The sequence below is a fragment of the Apodemus sylvaticus genome, chromosome 5, assembly GCF_947179515.1.
Source record: "Apodemus sylvaticus chromosome 5, mApoSyl1.1, whole genome shotgun sequence".
NCBI lineage: Eukaryota > Metazoa > Chordata > Mammalia > Rodentia > Muridae > Apodemus > Apodemus sylvaticus.
In genome coordinates, this window is record NC_067476.1 from 115,561,262 (window position 1) to 115,581,193 (window position 19,932).

Sequence of the window (19,932 nt, forward strand, 5' to 3'; positions counted from 1 at the left end):
AAAGTGTCATAATGAAACCCATTGTCATATACAGCTAATAGATGACAATAAAACATTTTAAAGCATGGCAGAGGGGCTGGAGAGATGGCTCAGTGGTTGAGCACTGACTGCTCTTCCAGAGGTCTGGAGTTCAATTCCCAGCAACCACATGGTGGCTCACATCTGTAATGGGATCCGATGCCCTCTTATGGTATGTCTGAAGACAGTGGACTCATACATGAAATAAAATAAGTGTTTAAAAAAAAAGCATGGCAGAGACCAAACATCCAGAATAGGGAAAAGTGTATGCAGAGTTAGTGTGAAACTACCCTGGAATGAACTTGAAGCATCCAGATAGAGGAAGTCCTGAGTAGCCCCAGGACATTCCCCAAAGGACAGAGTATAGATGAGTTTCACAAGCAAGCTGTAGCTTGCTGGCCTTGTAGTCCAGGACAACAGGAAATGATTTGGGGATTCAACAAGTGAATAAGTATAGGTTGCAATACTTTTGGAGACTAAGAATTTGTTAAAGATAGCATTTCTTTGGGCAGTGATGACGCACACCTTTAGTTCCAGCAGAGGCAGAAGTGCATCTCTGAAGTTTGCAGCCAGCCTGGTCTACAGAGCTAGTTCCAGGACAGTCGGGGCTACACAGAGAAACCCTGTCTCAAACAAACAAATAAACAAACATAACATTTCATGATCCTTTTTACTGTTGCAGAGGACCTGAATTTGGTTCCCAGTATCCACACTGTGGGTCACAACTGCTAGTAACTGCAGATACCACCAGGGGCTCTGATACTGTCTTCTGACCTCCACATGCACCTGTCATGTGTGTGGTGCATATCTATATCTATATAGATATATGCAGACAATACTCACATACATAAAATACAATAACTAAATGTAGAAAAATTAAAAATGAATCTAATAAGGGGTGAGATCTGCACCTCAAAATGCATGCAAAAAATAAATTCCTTATGGGTTAACTACTGAAATAAGAAAACAGCACTATGAAAATTATGGATGGCACTATAGGTTAATGTTTGATAACTGACATGAGAAGCTCTTCCTAAAACAGAGAGCAGGGCTAACAGTCCTGACAACATAAAAGTTGAGGCCTGGCCTTCCACTTCTAGCCTCCTCCCTTTTCTCTTTCTGTGTCCAGTGACCCATGGAGCTAGCAGGTACAAGATGGCCCCAGCCCATACTTAACTCCCTGGTCTGGATTGCCCTTCATGCCCAATGGCCTTACTCCTGAAAACACAGTGAACATTCCTAAAACCCACAAGGCTTTCTTCAGGAAGTATGGCAGGCGCAGACCCACCAAGAGACACAGTACAAGAAGGGCAGGAACCTGTTGTCTGCCAAGGAAAGTGGTGCTAGGAACCAGAGTCATTCCCTGTTTCTGCAAAAAGGCTAAAGCCACAAAGAAGACAGTGTGAGGCTGGAGTGGGTGGAGCCTGCTGCCAGCGACCTGGCTGTGAAGCAGAGGTGAGCATCCTGAACTGGCAGGTGACAGAGGCTACATGTCAAGTGATCCAGCTCTAAGCTAACTTTGTTATAAAGACAGCAAAACCATGAGGTTATAGTCACACACATAAAAGTTGAGGGACATAGTAAAAGACGGGGGCAGAAAGAGCTTCAGCGCCAGAGGGCATCGGGGACACCAAGAAAACCAGGCCCTAGAGCTGAAGAGACACTCTCTGCATTCCTAACCCAGAAGTAATCTCCAACTGATAACCACTTACAATTGAAATTTTAATTTCTTCTATGGCTGTCTCACTAGGGAAACAAACTCCATGCCCAGCAGTAGACAGCCAACAGAAAACAAACTCAAATGGTGTCTTTGGAACTTTCTTGTCTCATAATGTTGTGCCAGGGCTTTTTAAATTGTATCTTATTGTTTTTATTTTTATTTTACTTATATATTAACTTTCTCCTCTTTTTTACCCTCCAGATCCCTTGCATATCTATTGGTGGCTCCCAGTTTAGTGGTTTTATGGGCCTCCTGGGCGTGTGAACGAGTGGGTCGCTGTTTCTTGAGCCTTCTCTTGGGCTCTTTTCCTTTTGAGTGTTTTGTTCAGTTCTGACATGCTAGTTTTTGTTTTATCTTGTTTTATTCTATTATTATTATCCATTAGAAACCTGTTTTTGTTCTAATGAGAGACAGAAAGGAGGTCGGTCTGGATGGGAGGGGAGGTGAGAGGAGCAGGGAGAAGCAGAGGAAGGGGAAACCATAACCAAGATGTATTACATGAGAAAAAAGCTATTTTCAGTAAAAGGAAAAAAAATCAGAGGAAGGAACTCTAATAGGAAAGTGTACATCACCTTTGTAATTAAACAAATGGGTGAAAAACAAAGGCAGTTGGTGGTGGCCTCTGTCACGTGTCACCTCCTTAGCCAGCATGGTTTAAGATAGCGTGGTTGTATTCCCAGATGTCAGCTTCAAAGATGGGCAAAGTGACGCATGGAGCTAGCAGGTACAAGATGGCCCCAGCCCATACTTAACTCCCTGGTCTGGATTGCCCTTCATGCAACTACTTCCCCTTGGAGGGACCCTCTCTCAGAGAGACCTTTCCAGACCATCCTTTCTATACCTTTCTTTTCTTCCCCGAACCACTAGGAGGCATTGAGTTTATTCACTACCTCAGCATCATGAACTTGATCACACCAAAGACATGTAAGGCAACGTGTGGTTTGAATGTCTCCCTGCCTCACCAAAAGAACAAAGACTGGGAGCTGCCTGTTTGGATCACCATGCCTAGTCTATTCAGTCCAGTTCAGAAAACACAGTGCTCCAGGATTTCTACTTACTGAACGAGGTGTACAAACATGTCCTCATGCTTCAGAGATGTCTGAAAAGGGTCTGTATGTAAAATGTCAGAATCCTAAGTACCTTAAAATACTTCAACAGAGGAGCTGGAGTGATGGCTCAGTGGTTAAGAGCACTGATTGCTCTCCCAGAGGTCCTGAGTTCAGTTCCTAGCAACCACATGGTGGCTCACAACCATCTGTGATGGGATCTGATGCCGTCTTCTGGTGTGTCTGAAGAGAGCAATGGTCTACTCACAAAATTAAATAAATAAAGCTTTAAAAATACTTCAGCAGAGGTGTAATAAAGCAGGTCAGAGCAACCTCATTAGCATGCTGAAGGTTTCTGTAAACCCCAATAAATGTCAGGCTGTCTCTTCTGCCACATCTGGGCTCAGTGTGCACATCTGGGTTCAGTGTGCTTATTGTTTTCTGTTCTCCTCAGTCACTTATAGCATTCAGCTCTCGATGACCCTGCTTTCTCCCGGAGGGAAATCACCTTCCCTATGCATGGGAGAACTCAACCTTGTGAGTAAGGTCGCATTGGTATAAGCCATTCTCTCAGGAGATAGGCTTGTGGACCAGGGCAGACCCATCTGCTTGCAGGCAGTGTGTCGGCCTCATTCTCTCTTTATCCTTAATTCCCCAGGAGCTGTGCATCACAGATAGTACTTTACCAAGAAACCTCAAAGCATTCCAAGCAAATCTTTCTCCCTGCTGTCTCTGTGGGTGGTGCATTCACAGAAGACACAAGACTTAGCATCCCTGCCCACTCCCTGCTTTTCTTCAGCCTTGGAGCCTACTGTCAGATGACATGACAGTAGCTCATGAGACTGTAATTCTTGCATATTAAATTGTGAGAATCTTCGAGTTGCCTTCAAGTCCCATCCCCCTCCCATGAGATGTTCAGTGCCTGCTGCAAGGCTCTAAAGGAACATTTAGGTCATTATCCCTGACTGCAAGGATGCTATAGTGCCTGCCCCCCTCTCCCATCTAACACCCCCAGCCTACTTTCTTTCCTGTTTCATATTCTGTCATGGAGTTACAGGTCTGTATCTTAAAATAAGGAAGCAAATCAATACCTGTGTACACAGCCAACCTACCAAGCCCTTCACTTAATCGTAGTTTTCTCTGACCATCTCTTCCCTCCTGCTTCCATTGTCTAACCCCAGGAAGTGGGTATAACCTGATAAGACTTTGGAATGCAAAGACAAGAAAGCCTGGGTTTGAGATTTGGTCATGCATGAGCAGGAGCATCATTGGGCCTAAGTTTTCCAGTCTTTAAGTTAGTGAATCATTGCTGTGTCCCAGGCTTCATGAGACCTCCATCAATAAGTGGTCAGTGTATATGCATGCAAATGGTGCCCAAACTCTTTATAAACTACGGGGGTACCATGAAAGTGTGGGTGACACTGAAAACTTCCACAGCCTCTTCTACCCAAGATGTAGAACCTACATATGAGAAAACTGCACCCAACTGAAGGTACACAAATGAGTACAAATCAAATGGAGAAATCTGACCACATCATCTACAAATCACAATATCCTAGTTGCGATAGTATGCTTTGGAGGACGAAGTTGATGAGGGAAGTTCTGTGAGGACTGCAGATATCTATGCAGGGTATGCAGGATATCTATTATTTCTCACAGATGCAGATGATATGCACTTAGAACAAAATTTAAATTCCATGTTAAAACACTGAAGATGGCCAGAGAGGTGGTTCAGTAGGTAAAGTACATGCCATACAAGTCTGCCTATCTGAGTTTGAACCTTGGAATCCACATAAAGGTGAAAGAGGGGAAGGAACCTGCTCCCCGAAGTGGCCCCATGGTCCCTACACATGGCATAGCAGGAGTCCACCCACACTAGTCCATGTAAAGTAATAATAATACTAAATACATGCAGTGAAGAGCCAGGCGTTAGGTAGTACTCGCCAACAATAGCAGCACTCAGGAGTCGGAAGCAAGAAGGTAGAGAGCTCAAAACCAACCTAGGCTACATAGATCCTATTTCAAAAGGAGTGGGGGGAGGTCCCCAAATTCTGACAGAGTTGGCTAAGCAGCTATTTGGTGGCTACTCCCGTAGTTTTGTCCATCTGGCAGATCTGTTTGTGCTGGACACTTGGAGACGACCTTATATGCAAGTCTACCCACTGGGGCCAGCTTTTGCCCAGACCATCATGTGGAGAACAATTGGCAAATTCCAAGGGCATTTTCCACTCCCACTACACAAAGCATTTTTAAGACTCTACTTGCAGCATATTTACCAATGCCTCATGGGTCAAAGTAAGGTACATGTTCAATTTCAGAGACATTATGACAAAGGACTATGCAAGAGAAGATGTACAGAGACATGATTCATTGGAGGCCACTCTTGAAAGGACCTTCCATAAAGGATAGGAAGGACTTTTTCAAAACAAAACAAGATAAACCTCACAAACTCTTGTGTTTGCCTTTTCTTCCCAATGTTCACCACCTGATTTGAATTTTTATCTGTTTAAGACCCCTTCAGGTTCTCCCTGATACAGATCTCTCAGTCTTTCTCCCTCCTTGACACTACCAAGACACACAAGGTCTTTGCAAGTCACCCCCACAGAGGCCTCCCATTTTCCTGAACGTCAGCAAGATGAAGCATGACTCTAAGACCATGCTGGGTCCAAGCCGCTTACTCTGCCTTTCTATGCCGTTTGGATAGGAACCTCCAAAGCCATTCTGTTCCTTCTCCATCATTATGTCTTTCATTCAGCATCATGGTGAAGCATTCCAATGACTTCTTTCTATCCTTAGCTGAAACCACAGACATTTAAAGCCGAGAACAAGCAGGAGATAGGTTTGTGCCCTTTGAAAGCCACTAAGAACTGTCATACTGCAGGTGTGAGCTAACAAACAACATGCCCGTAGCAACCAGGATGTCCCGTAACCCCTCAAGCCCTTATCTCTGCCTCCACCATGTGAGGACATTAGTACATTTCCAAATTCCCCTCAAGCTCAAACGCTGTGACAAATCCCCAAAGAGGGTGGATCTGGGAGCCTGGTTTCCAAATTGATTGAGCAGTGTGGAGTAAGTGCACGGAGAATTAAACTGCTCTTCATAACAATTCATTTCCTGAGTTTAGTCCATCAGCCCACGTTTATTAAACACCATTTACTCTGCAGCCCTGGGTTGAATGCTATGGAGACAGAAGGGGCAGGCATCTCACAGGATCCATGCCCTAAAGCAGTTCTGTTACATAACTAGAGTTTGTTACATAATACAAATTTCTCAAGCTCATACTCCAGCAAATTACAGCCTGTTTACCTAAAACTTCTTTTGTAAAACCAAAAGGCTCAACTTGAATCATTACATAAAATTCCTATGTGAGCTGTGGGCTCTGGGTAGCACTTGTATGCTATTTTACTCGTAGCATTCATATGTGTCTATACATATTGTCTATACATATATGTCTATGTGTATATATATATGTTTAGATGTAAACATGGACATTTCAAATGTATATGTTTTAAATATCTTTATTAACAAATTGGGGTCCCCCAAGCCTATTTGCTTGTTTTGTTTATTGAAAACAGTCTCTGTATAGCCACAGCTGACCTAGAACTTACTATGAAGCCCAGGCTGGCCCCAGATTTTCAAGGTGATTCTCCTACCTCTGCTTTGCAAACAGTGGGATAACTGGCCTGCTCAGTATATCTGGTTCATGTGGGGCTGGAAGCAGCTGCTCCAGCAGCCAAAATACAATACAGCCCTGCACTAGAGTGTCTTGTAACAAATCTCAGGCATTGCTCTATTGCCTAAACAAGTTCAGCAGTTATACCCTATGGATAAAGCTTTTGAAGATGGGGGATAGGAATATACTAGCCCAGGCTAGCCTCAAACTTGGTATGTAGCTGAAGACATCCTTGAGCTTCCGATTGCCCTACCTGGAGTGCTCTGATTCCATGTGTGTACCACCATACCCAGCTTCATTCTTTTGTTCAACCACAGTACCACTAATATTCCCAAGGAAATAGTCAATTCCTTGATATCCATTGGTCCATGTTGAATTTTCCTCAGTTCTCTCACTATTGGAATAAGGATCCAAAAAAAGATTTGTGGCTACATGTGGTTGAACTACTCCAGAATCATCTTTCAAACTGCAGTAGTCTCTTCTTTTAATACTGAACTGAGGGCTAGAGAGGTAGCTCGGTGGTAAAGAGCATTGGCTGTTCTTTCAGAGGACCGAGGTTCAGGTCCCAGCACCCATATCTGGTGACACCCAACCACCTGTAAATCCAGCTGTCAGGGATCTCCACCCCCTCTGCCCTCCATAGATATTCACATGCACATGCATTCACACATAACACACATAAATACATAACAAAATAAATCTTTAAAGTTTTACATCTAAAAGAGCTCCTTTGAAACCACATCCCAAATTCATTGGCTTATTTATCATCAACCAAGAAAGATTTCCTGACGCATAATTTTTTAACCTTTTCCCCCCTGCATTTTGCTACAGTGTGACCTTTCCCTTGCTTATGAGAAGGATGGAGAAAAGTGACTCACTGTCTACAAAGCCCCGTAGTCCATTTATGTTAATGAGTTACAGAACTATTTAGATCGCTGTTATCCACAGCAGCATGACGTAGTCGCCAGTGAACATAATATGAACCACGGCCTTTCATGGCCTTGACAGCAAAACAATGTTCTCCAGGTACATTCATTTCCTTCACCTTGTGCACACACATAGTAATTTAGGACACTGAGATTTGGTCTGGACCAAATTTCTGGTTTCATAAGGCTGTTTTCCCATATCCTCTCCCATCGCCGTTAAGCATGGCAAATTTCTGTTAGCTGAGAGTCTCAGCTGGCCAGCACAGCATGTAAAAATCACATAACTTCACAACAGGAATATAAACTAAACAGTTTAGCAGAGGACCCCATCACAACCCACATCCTCCCTCCACAAGAGCCCAGAAGAGGCTCTATTATGGGTTATTGATTTCTCTGTCAGTCAAGGTTCTGGGTTGCATGGGGAGAAATGAACTCTGCCTGACTTTAATAAAAGGACAATGCGTTGCTAAGGGAATTGACCAGAAGGACAGATGGCAAGTTTCTAAAACCTGGTATAAAATGTATGGACATTGGACAGGAGGAGTCACCAGTCACATTTTGGAGACAGTCCAGATAGGATGTCCCTAACTCTGGCCCTCCTCTGTGCAATTATAAGCTACATTATATGTCCTTGGATTTGGTTAGCATAGGCTACAGTCGTTACCCGTTAAAGCATCCCTTTATTCTCTCCCCTAATGCATCCCATCCCCAGACAAGCAGCAATACTATTTTGCATGCCAAGTTTGCAAAGGCTCCTCATTAAAGAAGAGTTTTTTTTAAAAAAAAAAAAGAAAAGCTTCTTTCTGCATGTTGGTGTCACCTGGGCCAATCGTAAAGGAGAACCAAGCACAGTGTGTCTACTTGGCTTTGCTCAGACCTCAGAGTGAGTGTTAAGATTTCTTCTTGGAGGCTCTGTCAGCACTGAGAGCGGCTTGTGAAAGCATGCCGAGCTGAGAGCCACCAGACTGGGTTCAGAGCTGACTTGAATTTGTGCCTCTGTACTTTGGGGTATTGCTGATGGCTCTCAGATTCCATAAGGCAGAGAGTGTTGTGTGGTTTAGTAACATGAGGCCCCAGCTGACACCATGACATCAGGCGATTGTGGGGAGGGAGGGGAGGGGGAAAGGTGCCCTTGAATTTCCTGGGTTGGGGTGTTTGGCATATACATCTCTGCTTTCTGGTTGCCTTGAAGGATTGCAATGAACTGGGAAGACCCCTAGGGTGCTCTTCTCTGCCTGTGAGTCTAGTTTATGTTCCTCTCAGAAACAGACCCCAGGGAACAAATTCAAATGAAAGCCCTTTTTCTTCATGGAGAGTTTGGAAACCAAAAAGATGATGTTACCAAATAAATGGCCAAGTAGAGATGAATCCTACTGGGAGAGCCTGGTCAACAGGGCAGAAAGTAAGCCTCAGAATTCTTCACATACAGTGAGAGGGGAACTTGTCTGGTTAAGACAGCGACTGGGAGACACTTGTTTTCAGCACTACACTGCAGTGTTCAGGAACAAAGCAGACCTTAGCTACTAGATGATGCCCTTTGATAGACAGATGCTGCTAGTTAGAACCAAGACTAGAATTCACAGGATCTGAGGACTCAAAGGAGAGCTGACTTATCTGCCAAGACAGAGCTATAAAGATGCCTGTGAGTGAAACAGAGAACAAGGGGAGAGTCACCCTCAGGACCTGAGACCCCGAATTCACTGTGTCTGCTATCCTCTCTTTCCCCTGAACATTCAAACCCCAGCAGGAAGCCTCCAGAATCAATCGGCAGAAACACAGCTCTGCCACTTCCAAAACCAAAATTCTCACTGACACAAATTGCTCAGTAATGCCTGCCATCTTACAGGGTTAGCCTTTCAACAGTGCTTACAGGCCACACGCTGAAGGAGTGCTTACTGGCCGACTCTTACTCCTTCCACGGAGCAAAGCAGGCTACCAGAAGACACTACAGTCTGCAGTCAGTGTGCTTGCAGCTGATGGTTTGCTGAACATGAAGACTCTTGTATGGGAAGAAACTCACAGGTGCTTGTTTGCTGTGGTGTTAGGCTCCACCTCGGGGCCTTGAACACCTGAGCAGTCACTCTGCCACTGAGTTACATCTTAATGGAATTTCTACTCTAGGGGAAAGAGATGGGCTTCCTTTAAGGCTGTGGGCAGTATTTGCCTAAACTGAGCTTTGGCTGTGAGTAGGCAACTTGGCAATGTCCAAGAGAGGCTGGGGTGTGGGTTAATGTAGAAACAGTTCTTCAGTTAGTCTGGAACATGGACATCCTCCTGATGTTTTCTGGATGATTTTAAAGACTCATCTGAGGTTTTCCATGTAATCTTATATTAATGAATAGTCTGGTTTGTTTGCTTTCTTGTTTTTTTTAAAGACAGGCATTTGCAAGATAACCCCCCAAAAGTATGTCCAGAGTCCCATTTCCCTAGGTGATTCTGAATTCTGTCAGGTTGACAACACTAACCATCCCAGATGGACAGACATGAGTCAATCAGAGTAAACTATTAATGGTAAACTTTAATATATGTGAATGCAGATATTTCTTTCAAATATTTTCTGTTTGAATTTTTTATAATAAAACTTTGGAAACATATATGAAGTATCTGATCAGGGTATTTTAAGGGCCTACCCATGTCTAAATTAGGATTTCTATTGCTTTAATGAAACACCATGACCAAAAGCAGGTTGGGGAAGAAAAGATTTATTTGGCTTACACTACCACATTATAGTCCATCACTGAAGGAAGTCAGGATTGGAACTACTCAAGCAGGACAGGAACAAGGAGACAAGAGCTTGCGCAGTGACCGTGGAGCAGGGCCGCTTCCTGGCTTGTTCTTCATGGCTTGCTCATCCTGTTTTCTTATAAAACCTAAGACCACCAGCCCAGGGATGGCCCCACCCACAATGGGCTGGACCCTCACCCATCAATCACCAACTAAGAAATGCCCTAAGGCTAGATCTTATAGAGTTATTTTCTCAATTGAATTTCCTCTTTTCAAATGACTCTAGCTTGTGTCAAGTTGACATGAAACTAGCCAGGACAACTCACATACATCTATTTATAATTTGGAGTATTAAATCATCACAATTTTTGAAGATAAGCTATCCTTTTAATAGAAACCATATTAGAGGGCTGGTGAGTTGGCTCAGTCAGTGGAGTGGGTGCTGCAAAAGTAGGAGAAGTGGAGTTTAGATTGCCAGCATCCATAGAAGCCAAGTGTGGTAGCATAGGTCTGTAATCTCGAGGCAATGCAGAGGGGCAGATCTGAGACTGAAGGAAACTGTGAGCGTGCAGGTGTTCATCTTACATACTTGTGCTTTCCAGCCTCTCAGGGCCGAGGACACAACTGTCTCACCTCGTTCTACCCAAAGTGGTCTGCCTGGAAAGCATTGACCGGGGTATGGGGAGCTGCAGCCCCCACTGCTTCACCAAGGCTCCTGGGGCCTCAGAGAAGTTAACAAAACCGGACCAATTTACAAAGCTGGGATTTTCTGGGTAGCATGGCAGCCAGCACTGCTACCTTCCCCTAAGCAGTTTTCCTTGGGAGAGCTGACTTATCCGCCAAGACAGAGCTATAAAGATGCCTGTGAGTGAAACAGAGAACAAGGAAGTAAGAGAAACTGGAGCAAATCCAGGGAAGCCTGTGGAGATGGCTGCTGCGTGCTGTAACTCAGCTTCCTTCAAAACATGTGGCTTCTTGGAGACCATTATGTTTTCTCCTAAAACAAGGGTTGCCTCCAGGCACAGTTTCAAAGCAGATTAACCTTTTTATGTCATTGTGGTTTTTTTTTTTTTTCCAAAAATTTCAGTCGGTATTCATCCTTGTCTATCCTTAGGGACAGAAGAAGCCAGCAATTCTTTTTTTTTTTTTTTTTTTTTTTGGTTTTTCCGAGACAGGGTTTCTCTGTGTAGCCCTGGCTGTCCTGGAACTTACTCTGTAGCCCAGGCTGGCCTTGAACTCAGAAATCTGCCTGCCTCTGCCTCCCAATTCTTGCCAGCAATTCTTTATTTTTAGTTTTGTTAACTTTTCTTTCCTTTCCTTTCCTTTCCTTTCCTTTTCTTTTCTCCTCCTCTTCTTCCTCTCTCTCCCTTTGTTTCTTTCGTTCTTTCTTTGTTCATTTGCTTTTTTCTTTGTTTCTTTGTTTCTTTGTTTCTTTCTTTCTTGATAGGGTCTTTCTACATAGCCTTGGATGTCCCCTGGAACTCACTACATAGACCATACTAGTCCCAAACTCAGAGATCTGACTGTCTCTGCCTTCCAAGTGCGAATATTAAAGGAGTACACCACCATGCCCAGCTCAGATATTCTTTTATTCATTGCTATAGGTTTTTAATTTTTAAAAATTCTAAATAAATATTCTGTCTGGTTGTATTTGTGAAGAACTATATCCTATAGAAAACATCCAAACATTGAAAATGCCAATAAAAGTTAATGAGGAATTTTAAATAATCCAATATTTATTTTATATAGTGTGGTGGTTTGAATATGTTTGGCCCAGGGAGTGGTGCTATTAAGAGGTATGGCCTTTTTGGAGTAGGTGTGGCCTTGTTGGAGGAAGTGTGTCACTGTGGAGGCTGCCTGGAAGTCAGTCTTCTCCTGTCTGCCTTTAGATGAAGATGTAGAACTCTCAGCTCCTTCAGCCCCATGTCTGCCTAGATGCTGGCATGCTCCCGCTTTGATGATAATGGACTGAACCTCTAAACCTCTAAGCCAGCTCCAATTAAATATTGTCCTTTATAGGAGTTGTCTTGGTCATGGTGTCTGTTTATAGCAGTAAAACCCTAACTAAGACACCTAGGAATTTGACAGCATTACATAAAAGTCATTTTTTTAAATAATCAATTTATGGACTTTTTTTTGCCTCCAAAGATGGAACTCTTAGGGTCTAGTATATTACATTGTATAAAGTAAAAAACTATTAATATTTACTTTATTTGTAGGGATGACTCCCAATTAACACCAGGCCCCAAAAAATCATTATAATATGGTGATGAGGCAGAGGAGTAGAGCAAAAAGTGAAGCTTAGAAGGCTTTATGCAAAGCCTCATAAACTTAGCACGTAATAAAAACACATGGGCAGGATCAGTGAAATGACTTAGCAGGGAAAGGCACTTACCACACAGCCTGAGAACCTGAGTATGAGCCCTGGAATCCATAGAGAAAGAGGAAAATCAACTCCTGAAAGTTGTCCTCTGACCTCTAAAAGTTCCCTCACAGGTGACTACACACACACACACACACACACACCCTTCACCACTACCACCACCACTATCGATCATGAATTAAATTAAACAATTTTAAAGTGAATGAGGAAGGCTAGACCCATCCCAAGACCCACTGAGACCCACCTCTGGCTCAGAGACACAGAGGCACTCTAGAGTCTGAAGGTGGTCTGGTCCATTGTAATACTAAAGCTCACATCTCTGGGTGGATGTTTAAGTTGCTAAGTGAGCAGTGTGAAATATGTACAACTACATGGAACAAAGCCTGTGCAGAGACACCCATGCTACCGATGAGTCCCGCACTAAGGGAACATAAAGGTCTCGATTCTGCAGAGAGGGCCAGTTGCCTGCTGAAATCCCTTAGGGCCACTTCCTCCCTTGGAACTATATCCTTTCTTAATCAACCCTCTCACTTTTCTTGCTACTATCCACATGCCTCTTGCTCTGCATGAGGGCATATACTAAGTGCAAAAGACCCGTGGCAGAAGACTGTCTGGAATGGTGGAGACGGCAGTGAAGAATGGGGTACTGAGATGGGAAATGAGAAGGATGATAGAAACCAAATCTCGAAGGGCTAGCAACTACTGTCAGCCTTTGGCTTGGGGTAATTTGAGCACAGGAGTGAGTGACAGAACCTTGTGTGACACTATCCCTGGGGAGACATAAACAAACAAATGTTTTTATACCCCAGTTGAGGAACCAACAACAGAAGGAAGGTAAGGATATCAAAAGTACAAAATTGGTGAGTTAATGAATTTTATTGGTGTTACTTACAGGAACAGAAGTGACTTATCTGTTTTGGTGATAGCTGTATCATCAAAACCCATCCCAGCATGAGTGATAGTTCACAAAAGCTGGAAACCTGGAACATACTACACAACCTGCAGGTAGCCAAATAGGTTGGAGAATATCCTTTCTATGCAGCTTGGTTTGTATAAGCTTCTAGTCTGCTCAGCTTGTCTAAAAGCATGTCTCAGCAATCTTCGAGCTTATATATACTTGGGGAGAAAGGGGTCTAGTGCATCTTGCCAGATTTTGAGATTTCCTAAAGCTATTTTGGGTTATTTTTCTGTTGTTATTGTTTTCTTGTCTTAGAGGAAACTGATCAATTATTTTAGTATATTCTGCCTGACTGCTATGTGGAGGATAGACTGTGAGGAGACAAGGACAGAAGCAGAGAGACAAGTGAGGAAGCCTGTCAGAAGCCATTGAGGAAAGGCAAAGTGAGCAAGCAAGCGAGTTTTCTAGAGATGGTCCACTGTTCCCATGGCTGCTATGGGTGTTCTCTGGAGGCAACGTCCCCAAAGACTTTATCTCAGGATTGCTTCTCAATGCTAATAATGCATTCCCTGCCAGTATTACATAGCTTAATGATTTTCTGGGTATTTACCTACTCTGTTGGGCAGTTTTCCTGCAGAAACATTATGAAGATGTATTTTCATGCTGTAATGCTATGTAGATGAATTGATTATTTCATAATTCCTGATAATGATTTTATAGAATTCCTAAATTGATACAAATAATTTCAAGGCACCTATAGAATAAAAGCTACAAATAGAGTTCTCTGTAAACCATCATGTATCATGGGCTAACTGCATTAGGAAAAGAAATCAGGCTTGGAACAAATTTACAGTCTAGGTTAGGAATGAGGCCACTATCTGGTAAATAAAGATAATAAACCAGAAATGAGCGATTTATTGTAGGTGCAAAGACATAAATGATGGACACAAGGCTGATGATTTATCTCTTGACAAGACTGCTAACTTGTAACATAAAAACTATTGCTTTAAACTTATAATGAACTTGTGGAACTAGAAAATAACGAATCTTTAATCTCTTAATAGTCTTTAATCTCTAGTCTTAATGGAAAGAAATGTAAACAATTCTGCTGCAACTTCTTAAGATTTATCGACCCACGACATGAACTAAACTTACTTAAACTTACTTATGAAATGTAAAAATTCTTTTAAAACTATGTGATCAATTATCCTGAGAAGGTATAAAAACTAAGAACAACAATACAGTGGCATTGCAATCCTTTTCTGCTTCATTCAGTATGGGTGCACCTGTGTGTGTGCCTAACTTTCTTTTTCTCTTAGGCTCACAAAGAGTTGTTAAGGCACTCTCATCCTCTTGCCTAGACAGCGAGAGGCCCATGCATAAGTCAAAGCAAAAAGAGCCCAAGCAATAATCTTTTTTTCTTAATTCCTCTGATGCTATCAACAGGAGTTAAATTGCCAAAAGTCATCAGGTTTTGGCCCCTGTTGATGCCACCTCACTGCCTTCCTTGATTACCTGGATGCTGAGCTGGACCTCGGCAGACACCATTCATTATATAGAGTGCTGATGATTTGTGGCAGTGTGTTACAACTCTGCAAGAGTTTAAAAACCATTTTAAACACCCATTGAATTTTGGAATTTAAAAGGCTGAGATTTATCATATGAAACTACATCTCAAAATATGATATTTCAGTGACAATGAACCCACCATATCTTGAATTCTCCCATGTATTAACAGAGTAGGGGCTTATAAAAGCAAGTTCATTTGCTCCCTCATTGTGGCTTCTGAGACTCCCCTCATTATCCTTCTCTTAGAGATAAGGAGGTTAAAGCTTCACAGAGTGAAGCTTTGTATTCAAAATCATGCAGCTTTGTATTCAAAATCATGCAGCCTTGATGGGATTGTATCTGAGATTTCCCAAACTATACACTACGGAATCTTAGATGACAGTGGAAGTGACTGGGGAGATAGATCACCAGGACTCAGACTCTAGGCTAGGCATATGTGGTCTGATGCTGAATTCTCTGCATCTCTTCTAATGGAGGCTGCAGGAGGCCTTGAAACTCAGGCATAACTGAGCCTTTAAGTGCCTGGTAGATAGATAAAAACTGCAAAAGCAACCAAGTGATGTGACAAGATGACATCTCCTTAGCCCTGATGAGATGTAAACTACCTGTCCAGAGACTTTTCACTGAGATCGGACCAGAAGGTGTCAAGGTACAAAGATTAAAATATCATTCTCTCAGGAGTTCTAAAAGGCTTCCCAGCACCCCCCATACACACACACACCACCACCTATTCTAAAGGACTTACAGAGTTGTCCTTCTCAGCAGCTTCCTGTACCTTAAGTATATAATTATGAAAGTCATTGTCTCGGGGGAGACCTACAGAAAAGTTACCTCACTGAATGTTTCATAGCTCAATGGTTGTAAGTGAGGAATATCGTAAAGTTCACCACACCATATCCCTTATTGGATCCTGCACTGTTATATTCATGAATGCCTTCTGCCTTGGACTTCTTAGAAACTAGGTTGCTGTGAACAGCTCCAGGATTGTTAAAGGACCAAGCCAGCTAATTCAACTTTGTGTTCAAACTTCATCCTATGTCCAGCCTGTCCTCAGTTTGAACTTAGTAGCCTGAAAAACCACATCTTGTTCCAGGAACCAAGGTACCTCCCAAGTAACAGCCACACCACCCTTTATAAGAGGAACTGCCCAATGTTATGTCCAGGTCAAATGACACAAGATATAGCAAAGTTTATGATGTTAGCTAAAATTTCATGCAAGCTATGCTTTCTAAAAAACGAACCAATCATGTGACTACCAAGTTAGAAAGCCCTGTACCTAGCTTAAACTGTATAAAATGCAAGACTGACACCAGCTTAGTACCTTCCATACCCACCCACTGTGTTGGAGAGGATGGAGAGGTTTACTTTTGCATTCAAGTTGAACTCCTGGTGGTCTTTGGTGGTCTGTGGGAACCCCAAGTTCTGGGCATAACAGTTTAACTTTGGTGCCTACTAGCACTTACTGACACTTTATAATAACACACCTTGTGCAAAGTCCCTTTTCAGTTTTGTATTTGGTATGTGTGTGGTGTTAAGGTCTTGAAGACTGGTAGATGATGTAAGTTGGATCATTTATAGGCATCTATTAGAACAGTATAATAAAGAAGCAGGACATAGTATGGTCTCTTGAGTTACTTCTTCCTCATCCCTCAAACTTGTCTTGGTGTCTTTAATAAAGAGAGTTGTGAAAGGGGTATGAAAATGAGGAATTTGGGGCAGCAAATGACTCAGTATTTCAGCAACTGTATGACATTCTTTTTTCCCTCAAGGCAAGAAGATGACAAATCCCAAAATGGCGCAGTGTGGTTCACCTCATGTAGAAGGCATACACTCAGGTGTATCCATTTCTTACTTGTTCCCACAGGCAGAACTCTTGCAATGTATTATGGTCAAACAGTGAATTTCAAGCAAACCCTTAATCAAATTTTTGGGGAATATTGCCTTTCTGTTTCAGGAAGTCTAAGAACTTCCTGAAAGTCTATGATTACCATTGCTACAGCATGAAACACCATGGTCAAAGCAATTTGAGGAGGAAAAGATTTATTTGGATTATGCTTCTACATCTTTATTCATCATCAAAGGAAGTCAGACAGGAACTCAAACAGGACAGGAAGCTGGAGGCAGAAGCTGATACCAAGGCTATGGAGAGGGGCTGCTTACTGGCTTGCTCCCCATAGCTTGCTCTGACTGATTTTTTTAGAGAGTCCAGGACTACCAGGCCACAAGTGCCACTAACAACAATGTGTAGAGGGATTTTAATCCAGCAACGTAACCAAGTACCCTGGCTGGAATACAGGAGACACCTTTATTATCACATACCTTTAATTCCTTTGGCTAGAATATAGACCAGCTATACACACCTTTAATTCCAAACAATGAAGGTAAAGTTAGTTTGTATAAGGAAGCACCCAAGTTGGAAGTGATGTCTAATTGAAAGGCAGACAAATTGATGAATCAGAGAAAGATTTGATAAAATAGGTTATTCCCAACTCTCACTGAGAACAGAGAGAAAAGGGAGGCTAGGTAAGAGAAGACATCAAAGAGATAAAAAAAAAAAAGGAGAGGGCGCAGTTTTTCTGGGACAAGTTAGAGAGAGAACAGGCTAGACAAAGGTGAAGACAGAATGAGCCAGAGAATGAGAAGGAGCCAGAAGACTAGAGCAGATTGTCGTAGAATGAGGCCAAACAGAGCAATTCCATCAGAAGCTGAAAGAAACCAGTTTGAATCAGTCAGCATGGAGAGAAGTTTTGAGCCAGAAGAGCTGAGTTGGCCAGCCATCCTGAGTTCAGAAAGAGCTAGAAAAGGTGAGCTTATTCAACAATAAAGCTCAGAGGCTGAAAACATTCTAGGTCTAGGTGAGATTGAGCAGAGGCTAGATGCTTCCAGGACTATGCCTAGGTTACCAGACAGGAGGACAATTAAATCAGGGGAATGAAAGATCTTCTACAACAATGGACTGGGCCCTCTCCCATCAATCACCAATTAAGAAAATGATCTCAGGCCTATTTACAGTCCAATCTTATGTAATCTTTTTTTTTTTTTTTTGAGACAGGGTTTCTCTGTATAGCCCTGGCTGTCCTGGAATCCACTTTGTAGACCAGGCTGGCCTCAAACTCAGAAATCCGCCTGCCTCTGCCTCCCAGAGTGCTAGGATTACAGGCATGCACCACCACCGCCTGGCTAATCTTATGTAATCTTATGGAGACAGTTTTTGTTTGTTTGTTTGTTTGTTTGAGACAGAGTTTCTCCGTGTAGCCCTGGCTGTCCTGGAACTCACTCTGTAGACCAGGCTGGCCTGGAACTCGAAATCTGCTTGCCTCTGCCTCCCAAGTGCTGGGATTAAAGGCGTGCAGTTTTTTCAGTTGAAATTTCCTCCTCTCAGGTGACTCTGGCTTGGGGTCAAGTTGACATAAAAACCACCCAGGACAGGTGCCTTGAAATTCTTTACTTTTTTTCTGCCTCTGGGCTGGAAGGTGGCACGTGCTGGAACAGACTTGAGTCTGATAAATCTTGATATTTCCACTTAGATCAAGAGCTGGGTCACCATTCAACCTTTCCTGTCCCACAAAGATGCTTTGTCGTGTGAAGTCTGTGAATTTTGCTTCCACTGTGCTTCTGGAATGGAGTAGAGACAGAGAAGGCCAAATTCAGTATATGTTCTAATATTTTTATGCTTCATAAGATAGTATGTCTTCTAAAGTTCAAATAGATTGTGTGGAGGTGAGCAGGTGCATTGGCGATGTGCCGTTTTAGACGGTATCACATTTATAATGCAATATAAAATTGTTATTTTTTTAACTTTATGTTTATGAGGAAAGATAAAAGAAAGGAAAGGCAGGTAGGGACAAACAGGGGGCGGGGATAATCCTTTAGTAAAAATTACATCAGCATATTTGTTACCCAGAACAAAAACATGGGCAATTATATCATTACAGAACTTAGGTTATGCACATTTACTTAACGATAATGGCTCCTTAAGGGCCATTATGAATTACTGGGAAATAAAATATTCATAGGTGTGTAAAGCTGAAACTCTCCCATGTGAAGTTTTCCCTGGACATTAAATCTACAGAATGCAGTTTTGTTAGGGGAGAGCTGCCTGGATTTGCTGTGGTTTACAGTCTCCAAAAATACTTTTAGTTTCAGCACTGGACAGAGGGAGCCATCTCACAGAGCACAATCATCAAATCTCATACTTACAGAGCAGAGTCAACTTATTTCATGGCTCCTTGGGATGAGAGCGGAGACTCTCCAACAGAACTCAGTGGGCAGAGGAAAAAGAAGACTCCAAAACCATCAGAGCGGGACTGCTGGGGCATCTAATGGCCATCCATTCTGTTAGGTGCTGGGAATGCTGCATATTTAAATGGTGGTTTTAGAATATGGAATATCAAAACTCCTTAGGAAGACTTCTGTATTCAGTGCTTCTTCATAGAAATGGAGTAAAGAGGCTGTGATTCCCAGGCACCAGGGACACATAGAATGTGGTACTAGGATAGGAGATGGATGGACAGATTCCCCCAAGAGAACAGGACAAAGGTCTCCTCCTTCCACTGGTCAGCAGTAGAGGAGTTAGAGTGTTAGAGGAGGTATGTTCCACAAACATGTTCTCCTATTAGAAACCCAGTCAGATTTCCCTTTAATCTGACTGGGGATTGAATTTAGGGCCTGACACACACTAGGCAATGCTCAACCATTGAAATGTACCCCAGATCTTTCTTTACTTTTAGTTTGAGTCAAGGTCTCATTCAATTGCCCAAGCTGCACTGGAACTCACTGTATAGTTTAGCTTTTAATCTTGCCATCTCTTGTCACTTACTGCAGAGTAACTGGAACTAGTTACTGCCAGCTCTCTTCAACTTTGTGCCCAGGAAGAACCCCAAAGTCACCCAATCTGCATTAATCCTGTCTTTGAAACTGTTTTCTGCTTTGCTGTATCTGCTTTATACAACACATGAGCATTTCTTTTGTTTT